Source organism: Bos taurus, chromosome 10 (genome assembly GCF_002263795.3).
Source record: "Bos taurus isolate L1 Dominette 01449 registration number 42190680 breed Hereford chromosome 10, ARS-UCD2.0, whole genome shotgun sequence".
Taxonomy (NCBI): Eukaryota; Metazoa; Chordata; class Mammalia; order Artiodactyla; family Bovidae; genus Bos; species Bos taurus.
The window spans coordinates 96,407,995-96,424,345 of NC_037337.1; the positions used below are offsets into that span (position 1 = coordinate 96,407,995).

Below are 16,351 nucleotides of genomic sequence, written 5' to 3' on the forward strand. Positions count from 1 at the left end.
CACCAATTCCCAGAGTTCACCCAAACCCATGTCCACTGAGTCAGTGATGCCATCCAACCATCTCATCCTCTGTCATCCCCTTCCCCTCCTGCCCTCTATCTTTCCCAGCATCAGGGTCTTTTCAAATGAGTCAGCTCTTCACATCAGGTGGCCAAAGTATTGGAGTTTCAGCTTCAGCATCAGTCCTTCCAAAGTACACCCAGGACTGATCTCCTTTAGAATGGAGAATGGATCTCCTTTAGAATGGATCTCCGTGCAGTCCAACGGACCTTCAAGAGTCTTCTCCAGTACCACAGTTCAAAAACATCAATTATTCAGCATTTAGCTTTCTTTATAGTTCAACTCTCACATCCATACATGACCACTGGAAAAACCATAGCCTTGAGTAGAAGGACCTTTGTTGACAAAGTAATGTCTCTGCTTTGCAATACACTGTCTAGGTTGGTTATAACTTTCCTTCCAAGGAGTAAGTGTCTTTTAATTTCATGGCTGCAATCACCATCTGCAGTGATTTTGGAGCCCCCCAAAATAAAGTCAGCCACTGTTTCCACTGTTTCCCCATCTATTTGCCATGAAGTGATGGGACTGGATGCCATGACCTTAGTTTTCTGAATGATGAGCTTTAAGCCAACCTTTTCACTCTCCTCTTTCACTTTCATCAAGAGGCTTTTGAGTTCCTCTTCACTTTCTGCCATAAGGGTGTTGTCATCTGCATATCTGAGGTTATTGATATTTCTCCCAGAAATCTTGATTCCAGCCTGTGTTTCCTCCAGCCCAGCGCTTCTCATGATGTACTCTGCATAGAAGTTAAATAAGCAGGGTGACAATATACAGCCTTGATGTACTCCTTTTCCTATTTGGAACCAGTCTGTTGTTCCATGTCCAGTTCTAACTGTTGCTTCCTGACCTGTATACAGGTTTCTCAAAAGGCAGGTCAGGTTGTCTGGTGTTCCCATCTCTTTCAGAATTTTCCACAGTTTATTGTGATCCACACAATCAAAGGCTTATAGATACAATTTTTGATGGGAAGGAAGAACTTGGCCTGAAGCAAAGTCCGTGTTAAGGAAGGAAGGATGACAACTGTATGCACCAGTCTTGCCTGATTTTTAACACAATGCCAGCTACTTTGGGGGCTCTGAATGTAATGGCTTCAGTTATCAACTCATAAGTGTATCAGTGGATGATAAATGAATGAATGCATAGATAAATTTGGAAGCATCATACCGGATTATGAAGCCTTAGGCAGCAATCTTGAAATCATAGGAGGAAGGAGATATTTCAGCTTTGCTTTGGAAGAGTAGTGAGCAGCTGGCTGAACAGATGTTCTTTGAAGAATCAGATTTGGATTTCTAGTCCAAGCATAAGCTGAGGATTGGAATAACAGGCTCTTGGCAAAGTAAAGCTCAAGAGAATGTGGTTGAGCATGTTTATCCAAAAACCAGCTGCCTTGCTCACCAGGGCACTGTGTCCAGAGGGGAAGTCTGTCTTGATAAAAGAGTACAAACCATCATGATAGACCATTGTCATGCTCAGACTTCATATCCATGGTTCAGTTATAACAAAGTCACAGACAAGCTTACACCTTGCAGAGGTTTTGCATATTGTTGGAGGTAAAGATTTGAAGTAATAGCCCTTTAAGTTGCTGAGCATTTATCCTATGAGTGAGTCTAGATCCCTTGGGAGCCAATATCTCAAAAGGACTTCATTTCCCTACTTCCAGGAAGCAGAAAACATTGCGTTCTCATCCGTTATTCATGAATTCATAGTCTAGGGAATAAGAGTCCAAATGTTCTTCCATCATATCCCATCAAGTCTTAAAGGAAATTTACCATTATTTTTCTTCAGATACTTATGAAATGCCTGCATGTGTCTGTGCATGCCATGTCACTTCAGTCTTGTCTGACTCTTTAGGACCCTAAGGACTGTAGCTTGCCAGGCTCCTCTGCCCATGGGATTTCCCAAGCAAGAATACTGGAGTGGGTTGCCATTTCCTTCTCCAGGGGATGTTTCCGACCCAGGGATCAGACCTGCATCTCCTGCATGGGCAGGCAGATTCTTTACCACTGAGATACCTGGAAAGCCCAATGGTGTGCTACATACAGGCTAAAATAAGTGTAGTAGACATTTGAAATTAAAGGACTATTAAAGACAGATAAAATATTGCACTTCTGGAATGGGACTATTTTTTTTTTTTTTTTCTGGGAGCAATAAGAAAGATGATATGATGAAAATAACATTTAGCCAGCTTTCAAGAATAGGTAAAATTTGACCTCATGGAAATAATAATAATGGAAACAGTTATTTACTGAGCTATCCCTTCATGGCAATCATTGTCCTAGACAGTGAGGTAGATACCTGCATTATTTAGAATAAGCTAAGATGCTATAATAAGGAGAAAACAAATATTCACTTTCCTAAAGACTAAGAATTTTCTACCACTTTGCTATATCACATGATTTTCATCATTACATTAGCCATTACATCTCAATAATAACTTTAAAATCCGTACGTGGTTCAGTTAGTCTACTTGTGCTGGTTTTTCTATGTGGGAAAAATATTTACTTATCGTGTCTGTTTCTCCATGTAATGAGATGAACTCTTTCATTAAGGTGGCGCTGTAAGAATGGAGAGGTGGCCAAGGTATAAATTCATCATCTTTTTAAAATCCAAATCTGAGGCTAAATACAATGAAGGGGATAAAGAAGAGAGAGAAGAAATATGATTGCAATGTCTTAGAACATTAAAGATACATTGATAAAACTGTCAAAAAATAAGCAATCACGGAAGACCTTTTTTAATATATAATATTTTCTTAGTAAATCAAAACTAAATTGTGAATAAACATATGTTTGTGTAAACAAACATAAATGGATAAGTGGAGAGGGTTGATAGATTAGTAACAAAGATAAAATAACTTTTAAAAGATGAAATTGAGGTGCTAGGTAGTTATGCACTTTCAAATGTGGTTCTCCTCTATTAGGAAAAGATTCTAAAAAAAATCCAAAAAAGAGAGGATATATGTATACATGGAGCTGATTCACGATGAATACAATACTGTAAATCAACTATACTGCAATAAAAAAAATTTTAAAAATTAAAAAAAGAAAAAAAATGATAAATTGTCCAAAACATTGAAGTTTCCCACTTGCAATTGTTCTAATTCAATATTGCCAGAACTTTGTCAATTTTCTTCACTAAAACTACAGCCTCAACCCTAAATAAACTGCTTTTAATTTTTGCAATTTTGAATGCATCCTTTTAGAGTGGAGCCAATTTTACCAAATAGCTGAGAACTTTGGTCCTAATTAATCAGTTGAAATGGAAACTTTAGAAGTCTGTATTTGATATTCTCTTAATGGCTATGTAGGGATCGAAAATAAAACATAACTGAAGCAAATCACTACAAAATTAGAACCCAGTAGTGACATTTCTAAACTACAAAACAGCTCAAGGAAGAATGTAAAAGGGGGAAAAACATACAAGCTTTGAATTCTGTATTTTTAATGTCAAAAGTGATTTCAGTCATCTTCTCACTGCCCTTTCAAGAAGCAATCAAAAAATGACATCAGACTCTGGGAAATTTGGAGGATCTGAAGTGACTCTTAATTCTACAGTTTACGGTTTTCATTGCTTTAAGACGATCTTCTTTAACAGCAGTTAGGGAACTGGTGGATTGAGTTCCAAAGGATCCCGACATAAGACTAGCTGTACTGTAATCTTTCAGAAAGTTTGAGAGAGTCACTTCTAGAAACTTCTAACAGATCCTAAAAATCAACAATATATGTCAGTATTGAATTTAGAGTTCTGAACCATTAAATTTAGGTAAAACACTTATGCCTTAAATTCAGGAGGCCACCGATTGGGGTGGTGGGGTGGTGGAAAGCAATAAAAAGGAATTTTAAAACCAAAGCAAAAAGCATATTAGATGAAAGAGCAGGGATCCAAAGTTAAATGTTAATTCCCTGGTCCCTATCCCCAGGGGCGAAGCAAATGTGTTTCCATAGTTTCAAAACAACTAGTTGAAAAGTGAATAACTGATTTTCTTTGCAAATGTGCAGGTAAAATCATTTAAACTAAAGTTTACTCCTCCAATTCTTTCACCTTTAAATAGGTAATTAGTGTATATAAGTAGACCTCCCTGGTAGCTCAGATGGTGAAGCATCTGTCTACAGTTTGGGAGACCCAGATTCGATCCCTGGGTCAGGAAGATCCCCTGGAGAAGGAAATGGAAACCCACTCCAGTACTATTGCCTGGAAAATCCCATGGACAGAGGAGCCTGGTGGGCTACACTCCATGGGGTCACAGAGTCAGACACGACTGAGTGACTTCACTTTCATTTTCTTTCACTTTGTATAAAAGTAGAGACAGAGAAATTAAAATGATGATACAGGCATATATGACTAACCAATGAATTAATGAAACTGAGAACCGAGAAAGAAAGGCAGAAGTTCAAAAGCATACCTGAGAAACGTAGAGGGTCAGAGAGCCAAGAAAAACAGAGCACATAAAATTACAGCTGGTAATAATGAATCATGAGAGGCCCTATCTTTTAGTGCATTTTTAAAATCTAGTCACACTCGTTCAATAAGGTGAAATAGTAACTGATATTGACAACTTTGAACCAATGGGTGGAAGGATGCTGTGTCTGTCAAATAAAATGATTCAAAGCAGAATTAAAGTTAAGCTGAGTGAGAGAGAGAATGAGCAAAAAAGTTGGAAAGGAGATCCCTAAGTGAATGTAGAAAGTGGCATTATACACTGCCTGCAAAATGAGGACAGATGAAGATTAATGGTCTGCAGATATTCTGCCCGTGCTTTTTCAGAAGATGGTTTTGCTTTATTTATCTTGGCTGCCACAAAGAAGTAAGGCTCAGCCATACACAGACGTATCCCACATGGCAGTAGAAAGCATCTGTTTTCAGAAATAACTGTACTCATGTTAGAGAAGCATATTATCTATATATATATGGTGGATAGAAATTTCAAGGTAATTATGTTTCTTAATGTTAATCTATACCGTTTGTATGACACATTGTGGTTTTGTACTTCCCTTGGTTCTTTTAGACAAATCTCTTCTCACATTAAAAAGAATCTCAGATGTTTACACATCACAGATTCATGACATGTGGTTGTGTGTCTATAAATGCTGTCATAGGGGATCATTAACAGATTCTGTAATGATTACCCTGCTGAAGTGAGCTACCAGTTAAAAATGGATAATATGAATCTGTTATCCTGAATCCATAAAATGATTATCACCCAGACCCTGCAGAATATAGTTGATGAGAAAAACAGACTAGCTCTGTCTTGCAAAATGCTGATTCCAGCATGGTCTTAGTCTAAACACTATATACTAGGAGTAAAAATAATAAATTTGAATACATTTATAAAGCAGATATCTCAAAGTTGAATAGTATTCTATTTATTATTTTAAGCCCATTCAAAATATGCTGAAGATAACTATTCAATACATCATGTGTGTATTGCTTTACAGTTAACAAAATATTCACATTAAATGCAATTCATTTAATCTTAAAAAGTTCTTCTAAATAGGAATTATTATCTTTAATATTTGTTGGATAAAAAAACTAAAATTGGTCAAGAGTACTGAAACAGTTTCAGCTAAAATGTGGAGAAGTTGAAATTTGAACCAAATTTCTCTAATTCCATTAATGAAGTCCATTAATGAAGCTGAGTAAAATCTGAGTGCTTACCATTGGCAAGGTACAATGCTGTGCTCAGCTTATAACATCATGATGGAACTAAAAGAGTCCCTCCCCCCATGAAAAGTTTGACTCAGCAAGCAAGTTTCTAGACAGCTATTTAAATAAAATTTTGAAAAGATCCACAAAAGACAAAAACAAAAACACCAGTACTATATCAAGTGACCTATCTTAATTTGGTAAGTTTAAAAAAAAAAAGATTTTCTTGAAAAAGTAAGCCAAAGTAGGCACCTTATAAGTTATTTAGAAGAAAAATGATTGTCTTTTAAGGCTGTGGAGATACCACATGGAGAGTCCCCACATTTGGTGTAAATATGACTTATGTGAAGAATGAAAGGCGGCTCATGCCAAAGGACTAATGAGAGAAGGAAATGTTTGGTGCCAGCTGAGGCGGGTGATGTTGGCAGGGCCAGATCTCAGTGGACAGCCACTGAAAAGCTTTGCTTAAGGAAGTGATACAGTGGTAAGATCAGATTTTGCTGCAAAGCAGACAACGAATGCAAGTGGAATACAAATGGAGATAGACACCTTTAAAAATGTGCAAAAGGTCTAAAGAGATACCTCATTGTCGAATATTATAGATTACAAATAACATATGAAAATATGCTTATCATCATATGTCATTAGGGAATTGTAACTTTAACCATCAAAGAGATACTACTACATACCCATTGGAATGGCCAAAATCTGAAACACTATCAAATCAACCATATCAACCATATCTAACCATATCAAATACTGGCAAGAATGTGGCATAACAGAAACTCTCAATCACTGCTGGGAGGAATGCAAAATGGTACCACCACATGGGAAGATAATTTGTCAATTTGTTACAAAACTAAGCATATCCTCACCATAAGATTCAGCAAGAGCACTTCTTAGTATGCACCCCAGTGAATTAAAAGCTCGTGCCTATACAATATTTGCACATGGAAGTTTATAGCAACTGTATTCATAACTATCAAAACCTGAAAACAACCAAGATGCCCTTCAGTAGATAAATAAGGGATAAATAAACTGTAATAGTTATTGACAATAGAATATTATTCTATGTTTAAAAAATGAACTATCAAGATATGAAAACATGAAGTAAGCTTAAATGCACATTGCTAAGTGAAAGAAGACAATCTGAACCAGCTACATATTGTAAGAGTGCAACCATAGGACATTCTGGAAAAGTCAAAATTAGAGACAGTGAAAAAACAAGAGAGGAGGAACATTTAGAAGGCTGGAATCACAGCACGATCAGAAGTGACAGTGACCTGAAATGTTGTGCCCATATAGGGCAGTAAATTATCTATCATACATAAAACCATCTAGACATACTCCTCTAATAGCACTGCAAAGAGTTTGAAAAATTACCTTACTGGCATGAAAAACAATTGTGATTAAGTCATTATCTACTTTAAAAAAAAATGTTTGTTAATTTGGTCACACCACATGGGGTCTCTTATCTCCCTGACCAGGGTCAAACCCTCAGCACTTGCATTGGAAGCACAGAGTCTTAACCACTGACATCCAGGGAATTTCCCAGTCATTATTTACTTTAAAATCCCACTACTTCCCATCTCATGCCCTGTCATCCCCTTCTCCTGCCTTCAATCTTTCCCAGCATCAGGGTCTTTTCTAATGAATCAGTTCTTCCCATCAGGTGACCGAAGTATTGGAGCTTCAGCATCAGTCCTTTCAATGAATATTAAGGATTGATTTCCTTTAGGATTGACTGGTTTGATCTCCTTGCTGCCCAAGGGACTCTCTAGAGTCTTCTCCAACACCACAGTTTAAAAGTATCAAATCTTCAGTGCTCAGCTTTCTTTATGGTCAAGCCCTCACATGCATACATGACTACTGGAAAAACCATAGCTTTGACTAAATGGCCCTTAGTCAACCAAGTAATATCCCTGCTTTTTAATATGCTGTTTAGGATCTACATTAAATCGTTCCATATATCAGCATGTACTACTACAGTTCTAGAATAGAGGCTGATAAACTACAGGCCATGAAACAAGTCTTGTCCAATCCTTGTTTGTATAAATAAAGTTTTATTGGAACACAGGCACATGCATTCCTTTACATGTGGATGCTTTTGTGCAACAACAGCTGAGTTGAGTTATGATAGTGACTGTCAGGTCTCAAAAGCTAAAATATTTATTATCTGACTCGTTACAGAAAAGGTTTGCTGAGCTGAATATAGTTTCTGAAATCAATTTACCAGGGTTTCAGTTCTGTTATGTCACCTGTTAGATAGGTCATCTGGAGCAAATGATTTGGCTTTTCTATTTCTTAGTTGGAGAAGGCAATGGCAACCCACTCCAGTCCCCTTGCCTGGAAAATCCCATGGGAAGTCAGGATGCGGAACACGTGTACACCTGTGGCGGATGCATGTTGATGTATGGCAAAACCAATACACTATTGTAAAGTAAAAATAATAATAATAATAAACATATAAGAAGATAAAAAAATAAAACAAAAGTGAGGATAATAAAATCAAAGAGTTAATATAGTAGAGATGCTATAGAAATAAATGATTAAAGTTTGCAAGGTAAATTATATGTGATAAGTTGTGAAAATATGGCTATATCTGTACCATTAATAGGGATGATATTTTAGTATTTTATTTTTCCTAATAGAAAAATGGGCTAGGGTGGTAGAATTACAAATCACTGAAGTACATGTAAATGCTCAGCATAGTGCCTGGTGCGAGGTAAGATTTCAGTAAATGTTGACCTGCTAGTAGTATATATAATTTCTTTGAATAATCATTTATTTCTGGGGGGCTCCAAAATCACTGCAGATGCTGACTGCAGCCATGAAATTAAAAGACATTTGCTCCTTGGATGAAAATCTATAACTAACCTAGACAGCATATTGAAAAGCAGAGACACTACTTTGCCAACAAATGTCCATCTAGTCAAAGCTATGTTTTTTTCCAATAGTCATGTATGGATATGAGAGTTGGGCTATAAAGAAAGCTGAGTGTTGAACAATTGATGCTTTTGAATTGTGATGTTGGAGAAGACGCTTGAGGAGATCCAACCAGTTCATCCTAAAGGAAATCAGTCCTGAATATTCACTGGAAGGACTGAAGCTGAAACTCCAATACTTTGGCCACATGATGTGAAGAACTGATTCTTTGGAAAAGATCCTGATGCTGGGAAAGATTGAAGGCGGGAGCAGAAGGGGGCGATAGAGGATGAGATGGTTGGATGGCATCACCAACGTGATGGACATGAGTTTGAGTAGGTTCCAGGAGTTGGTGATGGACAGGGAAGCCTGGCGTGCTGCATTCCATGGGGTCGCAAAGAGTAGGACACAACTGAGCGACTGAACTGAACTGAATCAGTATAAACTTCTGGAACTTTCTTCCAAGTGCTTTTATTTTTAGCTTATACTAGCTGAGACAGCATTCATTTGTACGTTTACTGAGCTCCCCAGGTGACAGTAGTGGTAAGGAGCCCGCCCGCCAATGCAGGGAACGAAAGAGATGTGGGTGTGATCCCTGGGTCAGGAAGATTTCTTGGGATAGGAAATGGAACCCCTCCAGTATTCTTCCTGGGAGAATCCCATGGACAGAGGAACCTCCTAGGCTCTCGTCCGTGGGGTCCCAAAAATCAGAACATTACTGAGTGTCTGAGCACTGTATGTTTATTAGTCACAAGTGAAGAGTGACATTATATTTGCACAGAAGTTTATGGACAATGTGATTGTAAACCAATTAACTCCAGGTTACTGTGTTACATCTTTTTATAAGAAGGTCGCTTCAGTCGTGTCCGACTCTGTGCGACCCCATAGACGGCAGCCCACCAGTCTCCCCCATCCCTGGGATTCTCCAGGCAAGAACCCTGGAGTGGGTTGCCATTTCCTTCTCCAATACATGAAAGTGAAAAGTGAAAGTGAAATTGCTCAGTTGTGTCCGACTCCTAGCGACCCCATGGGCTGCAGCCTACCAGGCTCCTCCGTCCATGGGATTTGCCAGGCAAGAGTACTGGAGTGGGGTGCCATTGCCTTCTCCGAACTTATCTGGGGCCTATTTGGTATGAAGGTCAGACATTCTCTACAGTTTATCCTACACCTGCCTGGTGGGGGAGGAAAAAGCAACAGCTAGAGACAGAGTAATCAAGACTGGAGATTCTTGAGATGATATAAAACTCTTTTCAGCCAAACAACACAGCACTAAGTTAGGCTTCAGTTCAGTGCAGACACTTTCTTATTCCAAGCTGCTGAAAGTGACTGACAGCTCAGTCACATCTCAATCTTAAAATTCCTTAATCTTGAAATTATTAAATAAAAACTGGGAAAAACTCTATGCGTCTAATATCCAAAGAGTTGTCTAAAAACACAGCAAGCCCTTCATGGAATCAAGATACACTTGTCTAGTTCAGTTTTACAATGGTTTCACACAGGGGAACACTAAAGCTTTTGCTCACGTTATTTTTTCCACCTGGAGTGCCCTGTCTATAAATTCCTCATGGCCAAATTTTATTTGTGGTTCAAGGCTACTACATCTGGGAAGCATTTCCTGATAAGCCTCTCATTCTATTCAGAATACTAAAACTTTCATTGAATCATTTCTGATTTGTTTTTGAATACATAAAACATAATATATAGAATGCATATAATAAACTCTATATTATATGCTATATAGAAGCATATATGGATACTCATATATACATATATATGAGTATATATGTATGTATGTATATATATATATATATATATATATATATATATGTTTTCCAATAATTCTACTGAGAGGGAAGAAGGAGAAGAAGAACTTGCCCCCTGATGCCAAGAAATTTATTTTAACTTAGATTCCAAAAATGTGACCTCTGGAAGTTCATCATCCCATCTCCAGATTAATCTCAGGAGTCCGAATGTCCATCAGGTTTTCTCTTCTTGGCCATATGCTTTTAGTCCAGCTTCTGCAAATCACATTGCATGCCATCTTGGATAGTGAATTCAGCTTTTGGATACTTCCCCACTATTCAACCACATTGTGTATTTGTAAGTTTTACTGTGTGTTGTTCTTTTTCTTTGTTTTGGATGATCTTGAGAGAGTCATGAAGGAAGTTCACGTGGCACTTGGGCTTCTGCAGTTTTGACATCTTCTTTAGCTCTGTATGGTGTGAAATTTGGACTGTGAAGAAAGCTGAGTGACGAAGAATTGATGCTTTTGAACTGTGGTGTTGGAGAAGACTCTTGAGAGTCCCTTGGACTGCAAGGAGATCCAACCAGTCCATTCTAAAGAGATCAGTCCTGGGTGTTCTTTAGAAGGAATAATGCTAAAGCTGAAACTATAGTACTTTGGCCACCTCATGCAAAGAGTTGACTCATTGGAAAAGACTCTGATACTGGGAGAGATTGGGGGCAGGAAGAGAAGGGGACAACAGAGGGTGAGATAGCTGGATGGCATCACCGACTCGATGGACATGAGTTTGGGTGAACTCCGGGAGTTGGTGATGGACAGGGAGGCCTGGTGTGCTGCAATTCATGGGGTCGCAAAGAGTCATACACTACTGAGTGACTGAACTGGACTGAACTTAGCTCTGTCTCCTCCCATCCTCTTCTGCTGAGATTGTCCCTGAGAAATCCACGTTCTTCTCATTCTATTATTCAAATCCACTTGTCTTTTTTTTTTTCACAGTTGATATATAAAATTCAAGGTTTAATTTCCAAGAGCCCAGCAAAAGAAAGGACCCTTCTACTAAAAGGATTCAAGCCGACTCCCATCTAAAAAATAATCAAGTATATAGAGGTGAATGATGCCTAGTCACCACACCATTCTGCCTGTAACAGTCACATAAATGCATTCAGGTTTAAGAGATCATCATGTCTTTCACCAACACAAGGACAACTCATCTAGAACTGTAGCTGTCAATCTCTCAGTGTTTGTGGGTTGACTTTCACAGGCAAAATAAATGAACAAAGTTAATAAACTAATTGCAGATTCCTCAAAGTCAAGTAACAGCTGCGCATCTATCATCCTAACACATTGATCGGCTCACGGGGCTACCTTATAAACTTTTGATGTGGCCAAATATAGAACTAAATTTTTGGAGAGCATTATTTGTGTTACTAGACACATTTTTGGATATTCTGTGAATGTTTATAGATCAAATAAACTTGTATTGCCCTTGCACACTGGGGGATTTCACTGAGCTTCATTATTCAGTTCTTTGTGTTAAGAAGGATATAAACAGAATAACACCCTACTGCCCTAAATGTTATCAAGTATGTGCCCCTTGTGTTAAATTGTTTGTCATTTATAATAATCCAATCTTAGAAAAATACCACACAATAAAAGCTAATTGTGCTGTTACTGGTGATATTAATGTTGTCTGAGTCAGAGGAGGGAGATGAATTACTTCATAGGGAGAAATAGTAACGCCCAAGTGGATGGAAGACTAAGATAAAATGACCCCAGGTTTAAGTTCTTAGAAGAATGGCATTTCAAAGTATGAATCTGGTTTCCTGTGGGATCATTAGAGTTAGCTAGAGACTTTATTTTTTTAACTGTCTTTATTTGAGGTTAATAAAACAGTAATTCATATGAATCATTAAATTGTGTTTCTAGAAAGTTAAGTCAAATTGTGGAAGGAGTGGCTTTCTCAAAGATGTAACGTTATTTACTCTGTTTGTCAAAGTACCTTGCTGGTGGGGGTGGGGGAGTGTAGACGATCTAGCATGGACACAGCGGTGGCGTCCTACTCCCATCGAGTGTGCATGTCATCTCCATATAGAAATACTGGGAGCCGAGGCTAAGCACATGTCAATCGTTTGGTAGAAAAATGAAATCAGTCAAGCCAATCAGGCTTAGTCTCTCGGTTTGCAAGGGCTTCCCTGGTGGCTCAGCTGGTAGAGAATCTGCCTGCAATGCAGGAGACCTGGGTTCCATCCCTGGGTTGGAAAGATGCCCTGGAGGAAAGCATGGCAACCCACTCTGAAAATCAAGGCTCAGGAGAAGGAGGAAAGAACCAAGAACTGAAGTGAGACCAAGGAGTGTAGATGATCTTCATTCTCCATCTCATGGTCCCTGTGAAAAGGCCTGATATTCTGCACCTCTATTATAGGCACTGGGCTTCACACTTGTGATTCATTTTCTCCTTTAAAGCTCAGCACACCCCCTTGAGATGGACATTATTAATATTCTTCCTCTTTATGTAATGGAACTGTGTTATGAGAAGTTAGTTACTCCAAATCATGTGACTAGAGAATAGCTTAGTACAAATTTCAATGTAGGTTTTAAAGGCTGTTTTCAATGCCAGTAGGGTCTGAGTGGTGTATGAGAATATAAATGGGAGGCTTATTATTCATAGCAGATTCAGAAAACAAAAAACAACAGTTTAGTCTATGCCCGAAAAGAGGGAAAAAATAGGTAATGCAATTTTAAAGACTGATCATGCTTTTGAAAGAAACAAAAGTTATTGACTGACATTATCTCAATTGATGCTCACAATAATTCTATGAGTCAATTGTATAATCAAAAACTTACCATTGAGGAAAATCAAGCTGAGAAAACTTAAATAACAGCACAAATTTATGATTTTGTTTATCCTGAAGCCATTCAATCCAGAACTGCAAAACCCAAGACATTATTTATCACATGGGGATCATTTACTTGTTTATCATTAAAGACAAAACCACATAATAATATAAGCACAAATCCTTCTAAAAGTGATTGAAATAGTGACTATGCCCAAGAATTTATTGTTTATCTATTGGTTGGGTGTTTGGCCTTAAAACAGATAATCGGATGGTTAATAAGACACTATTGTTACTGCTCTGAAGGAATGAATAATTTTTGTACAAATAAAATAATGGAAAGACAAATAATTCAAAACCCAGATAATTTCTGAATGTAGTAGGAAAGGTTAGAAGGTCTGGCTAAACATACAAAAGATGGTATTCTAGGTGAAAAAAAATTAGCCAAAGCAATTTGCAGAGTGAACCATTGCATGAGAAGATGGACTCTACTGGGCATTTGATAAATCTTAGCTTATAAGTATAAGTTCTAAAAAAAAAAAAAAAGAAAGGATAAGCAATTTAAGAGGATCTTAAATGGGCATTTCACGAAGTTTATAACTGATCTGCTAGGCAATGTGTTGCAAAGAGTCGAACACGACTGAGCGACTTCACTTTCACTTTTCACTTTCATGCATTGGAGAGGGAAATGGCAACCCACTCCAGCATTCTTGCCTGGAGAATCCCAGGGACGGGGGAGCCTCATGGGCTGCCGTCTATGGGGTCGCACAGAGTCGGACACGACTGAAGCGACTTAGCAGCAGCAGCGGCAGCTAGGCAATGTATAAGTGCAGTATAAGATATATACAGAGATTCTTTAAAATACATATTAAGACCTTGAGAGCACCAGGTTCCTGTAGCTTTCCTTGTAAATTCTGTTGAAATTGGCCTGGGGAATAACACAGTTGCTTGAATTAAAAATGAGCTAAAAGATCATAAGTAAAAGATAATGACTAATAGGCTGTAGAGCCTTCTGGGGGAAATACCTAGTGGACCTCTTCAGGTTTGGTACTAATGATCTGTAAGAAAGTACAGACAGCATGTTAATGAAATTTTCTGATAACATTAAATTGGGAGAGGCTGGAACATAATTCAGATCAGAAAAATAATTGTTATAGAAAAGACTATGAGGAAGTTAGGAACATGAAGGAGATAATAAAATGGCATCCAGTGATACTAAATTCTAAGTAGTATATCATAAGACAGATTTTTAAAGTAGCGAAGGTAGAGGACATCAATGATAGGCTAACTACGTTGGAAGCTAAGCGTGTAAGGTGGACTGTCTCTAAGACACATGGGCATAGTCATTTCTATATGACTCAGAAAGAGTACTGAGACCACGGTTCTTAGAAAAGAAATATTTTTTTGGTGCATGAAGGCCTATTATTTGTGTTAGAAACCACTGAAAGCAACGAGTAGGTCACTGGAACAGGGGGCGTCAGATTTATCATCTAGAGTGTTTCTTTCTGGTCAAATGTACGCATAAATTCATTCCAGGCAGGTAAAATGAGAACACCAGCTTTCAGAAAAAAATTTTTTGTGCTCAAAGAGAGAATTATGGCCTGCCTGAAGAGTGAAGTATCATAAACATAACTGAGACTCCATATTATGAAAAATTGAAACCTAAAAAGAGAGAAAAATAACTAGGCTCGTTTAAGAGGTAAAAGAAATAAAATGTTTTTCTCCGAAAGCCCTTAAGAACAAAAGTTACATCATGTTAGTTTCAACTTGAAAGGCTTTCTTTTTAACTAGACTTTATTTTGAGGTTTCTCCCAATACCAATAACTACAATGACAAGCATTAACAAGCAACTCCTTTTTCACATACAAGGAAATATTTTATTATTAACAACAGTCTTGTTTAGAAATCTTGACTTAGGATAGCACTGTAACTAAAAATAAAGATTCTGAATCCAAATTTGAGGTCAAACCTTGGCTCAACAGTTATTTAGTTACGTTATTTGGGGCATGTAATTGAACATGTATTGCTCAATGTTCTTATCTATACTCTAGTATAACTAGTTACCTCAAAGATTCAGTAAGAATTTTGGGATTAAATAAGATTTACTTGGGGATTAAAAGAGAAAATACATATAAGACATTTAGCATAATTTCTCAAGTAATATAGATATTCTGTGATATTTATTAAGAATAAAATCAACAAATACTATATTTGGAAGAGATTTTCGTGATTATAAGTCCAACTTCCCCAATTTAGAGATGAAGAATATTAGAATACAACAACTGAATCTTAGAATTCAACCACTCCCTTAAGATTACAGAGATAGTTTTGACAGAATAGGAGTAGCATTCAGGTATTATAATTTCTTATCCAGAGAAATCATGCAGGTTTACTATGACAATTTCCAGGGATTTATATAGAAAATTTTGAAAGTTATGAAATGCATGGATTTTATTTTCTCTCATGGATTCCACTTACTATCTTCTGTGGCATTTCCCAGAAATAAACAACTCAATAGTACAGTAAAGAGTCTAATTAAAACCTCAATTAAGGCATTAGCCCAGGGACAATACTGTTGTCCACAATGCAATATATATTATACATTGAAATCAGTTCAGTTCAATACAGTTCAGTTGCTCAGTCATGTCTGACGCTTTGTGAGCTCATGGACTACAGCACACCAGGCCTCCCTGTCCATCACCAATTCCTGAAACCTACTCATACTCACGTAGGTGATGCCATCAGCCATCTCATCCTCTGTCATCCCCTTCCCCTCCTGTCCTCAATCTTTCCAAGCATCAGGGACTTTTCCAATGAGTTGGTTCTTTGCATTGTATAGCCAAAGTATTGGAGTTTCAGCTTCAGCATCAGTCATTCCAATGAATAACCAGGACTGATTTCCTTTAGGATTGACTCGTTGGATCTCCTTACTGTCCAAGGGACTATCAAGAGTCTTCTCCAACACCACAGTTCAAAATCATCAATTCTTCAGTGCTCAGCTTTCTTTATAGTCCAACTCTCACAACCATATATGACAACTGGAAAAACCATAGCCTTGACTAGACAGACCTTTGTTGGCAAAGTAATGCCTCTGCTTTTTAATAACCTGTCTAGATTGGTCATAACTTTTCTTCCAAGGAGCAAG

General features: G+C 37.7%; 1 long non-coding RNA gene across 2 annotated transcripts in view; it reads left to right on the forward strand.

Moving 5' to 3' along the window:
* Nucleotides 1-16,351, forward strand: part of LOC132346313 (uncharacterized) — an 85,865-nt gene that overhangs the window by 52,778 nt on the left and 16,736 nt on the right. Inside the window, exon 3 of one of the 2 annotated variants that reach the window (XR_009496100.1) lies at nucleotides 11,369-11,820. The exons of the other annotated variant lie outside the window; for it this stretch is intronic. This is a non-coding gene — a long non-coding RNA (uncharacterized lncRNA). Of the gene's footprint in view, nucleotides 1-11,368; nucleotides 11,821-16,351 lie in introns of those variants that run through there. 2 annotated transcript variants of the gene reach the window in all.